The 9,231-nt window shown below is 37.0% G+C and overlaps 1 pseudogene; it reads right to left on the bottom strand.

Annotated features, from left to right (window-relative positions):
- Positions 1 to 2,980: 2,980 nt before the first annotated feature.
- Positions 2,981 to 8,644, bottom strand: LOC107492422 (uncharacterized; annotated as a pseudogene).
- Between the last annotated feature and the right edge of the window lie 587 nt (positions 8,645 to 9,231).

The following is a 9,231-nucleotide window of genomic DNA, read 5'->3' as shown; positions in this document are numbered from 1 at the left end:
AGAAGATGATGGATATGGCTTGCTATTGTTCAGCCTATTGCGTCCACCATTGTTAAAGTCTTGTTGAGGCTTTTGTTGATCCTTCCATGAGAAATTTGGATGATTTCTCCATGATGGATTATAGGTGTTTCCATAAGGTTCACCCATGTAATTAACCTCTGCCATGGCGGGGTTCTCAGGATCATAAGCTTCTTCAGAAGCTGCCTCTTTAGTACTGTTGGATGCATTTTGCCATCCATTCAGACTTTTAGAGATCATGTTGACCTGTTGAGTCAACACTTTGTTCTGAGCCAATATGGCATTTAGAGCATCAATTTCAAGAACCCCTTTCTTCTGAGGTATCCCATTATTCACGGAATTCCTCTCAGAAGTGTACATGAATTGGTTGTTTGCAACCATGTCAATGAGTTCTTGAGCCTCTTCAGGCGTTTTCTTTAGGTGAATAGATCCACCTGCAGAATGGTCCAATGACATTTTCGAGAATTCAGATAGACCATAATAGAATATATCTAATATGGTCCATTTTGAAAACATGTCAGATGGACATCTTTTGGTCAGCTGCTTGTATCTTTCCCAAGTTTCATAGAGGGATTCACCATCTTTTTGTTTGAATGTTTGAACATCCACTCTCAGCTTGCTCAGCTTTTGAGGAGGAAATAATTTATCCAAGAAGGCAGTGACCAGCTTATCCCAGGAGTTCAGGCTATCCTTGGGTTGTGAATCCAACCATATTCTAGCCCTGTCTCTTACAGCAAAAGGGAAAAGCATGAGTCTGTAGACTTCAGGATCAACTCCATTCGTCTTTACAGTCTCACAGATCTGCAAGAACTCAGTTAAAAACTGATAAGGATCTTTAGATGAAAGTCCATAAAACTTGCAGTTTTGTTGCATTAAAGCAACTAGCTGAGGTTTCAGCTCAAAGTTATTGGCTCCAATGGCAGGAATGGAGATGCTTCTTCCATCAAATTTGGACGTTGGCTTTGTAAAGTCACCTAGCATTCTCCTTGCATTATTATTATTTTCGGCTGCCATCTCCTTCTCTTGTTCAAAATTTTCTGAAAGGTTGCTTCTGGATTGTTGTAATTTAGCCTCTCTTAATTTTCTCTTCAGAATCCTTTCAGGTTCTGGATCAATTTCAACAAGAGTGCCTTTATCCTTGTTCCTGCTCATATGAAAGAGAAGAAAACAAGAAAAGAAAAAGGAATCCTCTATGTCACAGTATAGAGACTCCTTTATGTTAGTAGAAAAAGAAGGGGGTAGAAGAAAGAAAAGTGAAGAATCCAAACACAAGGGATATGTTGGGTTCGAATTTTTAGATGAAGAGAAGTAAAGAGAAGTGTTAGTAAATAATTAATTAAAATAGAATAAGAGAAGAGAAGGAAATTTATCTATCAATAAATTATAAATTTTTTATTTTTATTCTATATTAAAATTATATATAAAAAATAAATATAAAATTTTAAATAATTAAAATTATTAATATATATAATATTAAAAGTATAAATCAAATATATATAAAATATGTATATTAATAATATTTTATTTTTATACATATAAAATCAAGCTAGTTTACTAATTAATAACCTCAAACTCAATTGGATAGAAGAAGAGTGGTTATTGGCTCTTTGGGAGTAAAATGAAAAAAAGCGTGGTGGAGTGGTGGAGTGATGGTGAGAAATCAGCATTGTAATATGGTTATCCGTTATATTCGATTCGTCACAGTGCGTTATTTTTTTAGTGGCTATTTTTTTACACATAAAAATAGACTATACTAAATATATTAAAATTAACCTAATTGTTTCAACTTGTTGAAGCGGACCAGATTTTCTTAGGAATCTATTTGGTTGCCTATGAGTAACGATTTTGAATTGAATCGTTACCTCGGATGTTTTTTTTTTTATTTATTTTGTGAGACGAATCTGCCATGCCTTAAGCAATTAACTTGGATTAGCTTTTGGATTCAATCCCAGAGGTTTGAGCCCTTTTTTGTTTCGGACTTTCAGATTTCACAATATTGGGCCTTATTGGGCCTAATCTTATTAATGATTAACTCATTAGTCCGTTTAAGTAAGTGTCAAAAGTTCGAATAATGTCTTGTGCATGTAACAATCTATTGGCCAGCAATAAATTCTTAAATGAAGCTCAAATCTGCAATAAATTAGTCATTAGCCTGCTGAATTAATAATAATAATAATAATAATAATAATAATAATAATAATAATAATATAGTAGTATTCCAAGGCAACCCTCCTAGTTTGCAGGGGATTTTTTTTCTTTTTTTATGTTAAAACGTAACTTTCGTTTTTTTTTTGTTCTTTAATATTGCAGGATTATAAATCTGCAAGTTTAAAATTGACTAAATCCCCATTTTGGTCCCTGAGATTCACGCGATTACTTATTTTGGTCCCCGAAATTCAAAATTAACTATACTGGTCCTCCAGATTTAAGTTTAGGCACCAATATGGTCCCTCAACTCTTTCCGGTGATGATTAAGCAAATGGAGTGCTGAGATGACACCCTTCCTGTCACGTTGGAGGCTGTAACGACTAGTTGATGTGGCAAGGATTGTATTTGTATCCAATTTAGTCCCCATTTATTAAAACTTTGTTATTATAACTCAGATAAATAATAAGATAATTAGGGTTTCATGGACTAAATTGGATACAAATACAACCATTGCCACATTAACTAGCCGTTACAGCGTCCAACGTGATAGGAAAGGTGTCATCTCAGCATTCCATTTGCCTAATCATCACCGGAAAGAGTTGAGGGACCATATTAGTGCCAAAACTTAAATCTGGAGGATCAGTATAGGTAATTTTAAATTTCAGGGACCAAAATGAGTAATCGCGTGAATCTGAGGGACCAAAATGGGGATTTAGTCGTTTAAAATTCTATACAACACATCATAATATTTGATTTTTTTGGTGACCGAAATAAATTAAACAAAAAAGATAAAACAAATAAAATAAAGAATTGTTTAAATAGGGAGACAGTCTCGTTTAAGACTACTCTTAAACTCCTCCCAAAGTGAAAGAAGCTCCACATGCGAAAGTTGTAACTTCATCGCCATCTTTGTCATAGTATCTGCTACTGTGTTTGCATCTCTCATAATCAAACGAAAGTCAACACGCCAATTCCAATGCATAATATCTCTTATTTTGAGCACCAATGGATCACTAAACCCAAAACCATCTTGTGTAACAAGATTAAATGCTTCCACACAATCCGTCTCACAAATAACATCTCGTTGACCCACATCCCAAACTAAGAGATATCCTCTCAAAATAGCAAACAATTCTCCTTGAAGAATACTATTACTCTCAATCATTCCCAAACACCCCCTTTGCCAACTCCCAGTACAATCTCTAATAACACAAGCAAAACCAACACTATCACCCGAACCAAAATAACTAGCATCACAATTAATCTTAAAAGTATCAATGGATGGGGGATTCCAAAAACCATTTAGAGTAGAGGGAAGGGACATACGTTGTAATTCAAAAATATTCCTAAGCTCCTTTTCTGAAGTTAATGCCAGACAAATCACTTTTTTCGGAGGCCAAGTTTCATGGGGATTAAAGATGTCATTATTCCTTGCTCGCCATATCCACCAAAGTCCCGAAAAGAACTTGAACGGATGCTCTCTGCTATGATACAAGAACCAGTTCTTCAAATCCAAAGGATGACAAGAAATATTCAACCTATACCAGACAAGCTGAGCTTTTGGACAATCCCGAATACAATGTAAAACCGATTCCTGGCTAGAAAGACATCTTGGACACCTATCCGATGACGACATCCCTCTTCTAAAGCAAAAACTTGCAATAGGAAGAGCCTCCTTAAGACACAACCAAGCCAAAAACTTATGCTTTTCCGGAACAAGCTGACGCCAAAGCCAAAGCCAGTTCTCCCGCTCCTCCCAACCAAACAGCTGCTTACACAATCACAAGTAACCATTGCATGAGTCATAGACTTTGGCAGCAGACCCACTCCGATACCAACCCACTTCCGGACCTGTTTGTTCATCTGAATTGTAAGAGAGAATATTACCTTTCAGATTTTGAGGTAAAGGAGAATAAAGAGTATCCAAATGCCACCTACCAACCGACCAAATATCTTGTATCCGGAGATTCGAATCAGAAATGTGAACATAATCCATCTCATTAGATAACCGTCCTTCTCTCCTCCAGCTAAAAAACAAAAAATTCTGGTTCAAATCTCCAATACACCAAGCAAACCCATCCTTCAACACTTCCCAAGTCTTGCAAAGACACCTCCAAATGGGAGAGTCCTTGTTCTTAGAATAACTAAAACAGTCATATAGAGATGATCGATATTTGGCATCCAACAATTGGACCCATAGCTTGTTTGGCTGCTGGAAAAAAGTCCAAACTAGCTTCCCAAGAAGAGCAATATTTACACAATAAGGATCTCTAATCCCCAAACCTCCATATTTTTTTGGAGTAACCAGTACCTTCCAATTAATAAGGTTCAATCTTCTTCCATCAACTTGTCCTTTCCAAAGAAAATTTCTCATCATAGACTCCAATTTACTAATGATTCCTTTGGAAAAAATAGAGACCTGCATCTGGTATGTGGAAATAGCGGCGGCAACAGAATTAACCAAGCAGAGTCTATCAGCCCGATTGAGTAAACTCCCTTTCCAGCTTGCTAGCCTACTCTGAATCTTATCCAGGACACCATTGAAAGCTGAACGAGTCACCCTAGAATGGCTAAGGGTAACCCCAAGATACTTGCTCAGGTCTTGGACAAATCTGATAGAGGATACCCCAGTGAAAACCTCTTTTCTTGTTGCAGAGACATTCTTGGAGCAAAGTGCTTTAGACTTTTCCACATTAATCTTCATCCCAGATGCTTTGCAAAAAAGTCTCTAAAACCAACATCATATTTTGTACTTGTCTCTTTGTAGTTTTACAGAATAGAAGCAAGTCATCCGCAAACATTAAGTGGGATATTCTTGGTCCCCCTCTAGAAATAGCAACAGGCTCCCACAAGCACAAATCAACCTGATGACTAATAAAGCATGCCAATCGCTCCATACACAACACAAAAAGATAGGGTGACATAGGGTCTCCTTGTCTAAGGCCTCGGCTAGGAGTAAAGCCATTCAGACGACTCCCGTTCCAAAGAATAGATAAGGAAGAAGCAGTGACACAATTCATAATCAAATTAAGTGTAGGAATAGGAAAACCAAAGCTCTTAAGGGTATGAGCTAAAAACCTCCAGTCAACTCTGTCATAAGCTTTCTTCAGATCAATCTTAAAGGCCAGTGTGCCTTTCTTTGATTTAGTCTTCTTCATAAAGTGGAGGACTTCTTGAGCAATAATGATGTTGTCAGGAGTTCCTCGTTCCGGAATAAATCCTCCTTGAAGCGGGCCAACAATCTCCGCAAGATGAGGACGAAGCCTATTAACAAGGACCTTCATGATGATCTTGTAAACTACATTGTAGAGACTAATTGGCCTGAAATCTTTCATAGATACCGGTGATTCAACCTTTCGAATGAGAACCAGTAAAGTCTCCAACATTCTCGGATCAAGAGTAACACCGGAAAATGCCTGCTTAACCATCTTCCAAACATCAAGACCAATGATCTCCCAATATTCTTTGAAGAAGAAAGCTTGAAACCCATCAGGACCCGAAGCTTTAAAAGAGTTCATGTGAAAAACAGCTGTTCTGACTTCCTCCATAGTAACTGGTGCCATAAGATTATTGCAAGCTTCCTCATTCAGAGAAGGAAGAGGCACATCACCAAGGCAACCCAAATCAACATCATCCAAATGACAGAATAAGCTTTTATAGAAAGACTCTGCTTCTTGACTCAAAACCTCTGGATCAGTTTCCCACACTCCATCCTTGAGAAAAAGGCCATGAATCTTATTATGCTTTCTTCGCGCAAGAGTTTGAATATGAAAGAATCTTGTGTTCCTATCTCCGAACCTTACCCACTGCTCTCTAGACTTTTGGAACCATAGGAGCTCTTCTTGCACTAAAGTATTATTATAATCATCAAGCAACTGTTGCTCTTTCTGACGCAAATAAATATTATCCACCACTTCCAAATACTTTTGTAAGTAATTAATCTGCTACTCTAATTCACATTTCTTAACAAAAATGTTACCAAATACCTTCGAATTAAACTCTAGTGAATTCTTTTGTACTTCCGAAAGATTGCCATGAATCCCTCTATTACTAGACCACCATGACTGGTTTACAATATCCCTATACCCAGCATGAGTAGCCCAAGCAGCAACAAATCAGAAAGGTCGATTCCCTTTAGGCTGAGGACGACCTTTACAATGCACCAGAATAGGGCAATGATCAGACTGAAGCCTATTTAAAACTTCTGCATAAGCCTCTGGAAAGATAGATAATCAACTACTATTTATATAGACTCGATCAAGCTTTTTTGCCACGTCAACATAATTTTTCACCCTCCTGTACCAAGAAAATCGCCTCCCAATAGTCTTCAGATCAAACAAACCACTATCCCCTAATGAAGTAGCAAACATGTCTGCTCTTTGATGAGAAAATTGACAGCCCTTATATTCATGAGAAAATTTGACTTCATTAAAATCACCAAGAACAATCCAAGGTCCTTGAAAAACCATGGATTGTGCAACAAGATAATCCCAAAGGAAAACCCTTTTATTAAATTGAGGACTACCATAAATACCACTACACCTCCAAATTAAATTATCAAAGTGAACCTCCACAGTAACACCCTAATCAAAAGCATCAATGAACTTACAACAAACACCCTTCCTAGAGGATAGAAACCAAATACCTCCCTTATGCCCCTCTGCTTCTACTATACCAACAGAGTGATACCCCAACCTTTCCCAAAATAATTTTAAATGCTGAAAAGGGGAGTGAGTTTCAACCACAATAAAGAAAACATGTCTAAATTTTCTAACAAGTTCCTTACAATGCACCCGGGCTAACTTATTAGAAGCACCCATAATATTCCAAACAATCATATTTAAACTATCCATAAATAATAGGGACAGAATAAATAAGAACATAAACTCTAAACAGAATCACCAACCTCAATAGGTGGTTTGTCCTGCGGTACTGGCACACTCTGATCCTCAATAATTGCCACCTTCGGACCCCCCGACACTACACCTGCCATGCTTTCATCTACTAAGGTTTCCTCCGTTGTGCCACCATTTTTATCAACTGGCGAGTTCTGCAAGGAGGAAGGCGGAGGACGCTTCCGTAGAGAAATTCCACGATGTGCAGGAGTTTTGCGCGATGGAGATGGCGCAATTTCATGTTTTTCTCGCTTCCCCATCCTAATGCCAATTGATTTGCCTCCATCACCATGCAAATTGGGCCTTGGAACCCTTCTCGAACTAAACTTGTGCTGCTTTCCATCTTGGTCCTTCAAACTTGATGACTGGCCCATTGTGAATTTTCCCTTACACAACACTTGTTGCAAGCCTTCTCCATCATCCATGCATGCCTCATTAACATGACCATCAGGCACGTGAGGAGCCAATGATTTCGTAACCACATCCTTCCCTTTAACAACTCCTAATTTCTCACCGAAATTATGAGGATTCTCACCCAAATCACGAGCTTCTGATTCGGCCTCTTTTTAAATCTCATGATTGTTGTGTGGCACTAGTGTCGGGGCTTCATTATTTTTTTCATCACCAAAGGAATTTCCGTTTCCTTCCAAGGACTCCTTCTCCATGCCCAACGATCTATCATGCCCATACCCTGCACAAGTAGCACAAATCAACTGTAAACTCTCGTATTCCACTTTATAAGTCACACCCTCCACTATAATATGTTTGATTACAGGCAACTCAAGATTAATTTGAACACAAGCTCGGACATATTTTCGTCTTTCTGCAAGCTTAGTGGCCAAATCTACTTTTACCGGAATCCCTATTGCAGAAGCAATTCGCAGCATTACTTGTTCTTGGTAGCACCAAATTGGAAGTCCCGAGACTCGAATCCATACCAGCATTGATCCAAAGGATTTTTTGCATCGCCTAAAATCCACATCCCATGGCTTTACTGCAACATAGTAACCGTCTATCAACCACGGGCCACCAAGAATGACTTTCTCACGATCTGCAGCAATATCAAATTTAACCAAAAAATATCCAAATCTCACATCCAACAAATCAAACCCTCCTTTGATGGGCCATACTATCCGAAGCTTATGCATGAGAGCCGTGTAGCCATAATGCTTGTCCAGCACCTTGATCACGATGGCTTCCCTATAAGGTTCAGCTAGACAGCTCTTTACCTCCTTGGTAAAACTGACACTTGGTGGACGAGAATCACCTTGTTTACCTGTCACCGTTGCGATACCATCCTTGAATAAAGACCCTACTAATGCAAAGGCTTTAGACTTTTATGCACCAATGACTTTATCTCTAAAAGAGACTTTCGATGGCTTTCCTAACCCCTCTCGAGAAGAACCCTCCTTAACACTGGATACACACCCACCCACGCTATCCCCCTTATCTCTTCTAATGGCATGGCCATCTTTCTCACCGTGTTTCACCCTCAACCGCTCACCCCCACTATCGCCTTCTCTCATTCTCCTTGAGTACGGAGTACGTACTCTTTCTCTGCTAGGATATTTTTTACAACACATCATAATATAATATGTGTGAATAGCACTATTTTTTTATTTGTAAATTATTTTTTAATAAATGTAATTATTAACATTATTTCTTTTTTTTTTTACTTGTTTGCAAATGTAATTACTATTAGCAACAAAAGCTTATTTATGATTTTTATTTAATATACAAATATTTGAAANATATATATATATTCTCAATTAATTTAAAATTAAATTTAAACATCCAATTAAATTCTTTATTCTAAATTTTTTTAATGTATTATATATACAAAAATATTGCTCTTCATACAATAATAAACCAATTTTATCTGAATTTTAACTAATATTCCAACATCAAATCGAACAACTTTTTAGCTTTTAGAAAAAATGTAATTTCTTTTTGCACTATAAATAAAAAAAACATAGTTTCTTAAAATTATTTTTCATCGGAACTACATTAAGTAAATTTTTTTATTATTTAAATGTATATATATTAAACATAAATATTTTATATATGTAATTAATTTTAATTTACATTTGAGTTCGAATAGTGCATTATTATTTGAAAATTAAACTATAGTTTATCTATAGTTTCATAAACACACCAAAATTAAACTAAA

The sequence above is a fragment of the Arachis duranensis genome, chromosome 6 (assembly GCF_000817695.3).
Source record: "Arachis duranensis cultivar V14167 chromosome 6, aradu.V14167.gnm2.J7QH, whole genome shotgun sequence".
NCBI classification, from domain to species: Eukaryota; Viridiplantae; Streptophyta; class Magnoliopsida; order Fabales; family Fabaceae; genus Arachis; species Arachis duranensis.
The sequence above is the reverse complement of the archived record's forward strand: the minus strand, read 5'-3'. Positions and strand labels throughout refer to the sequence as shown.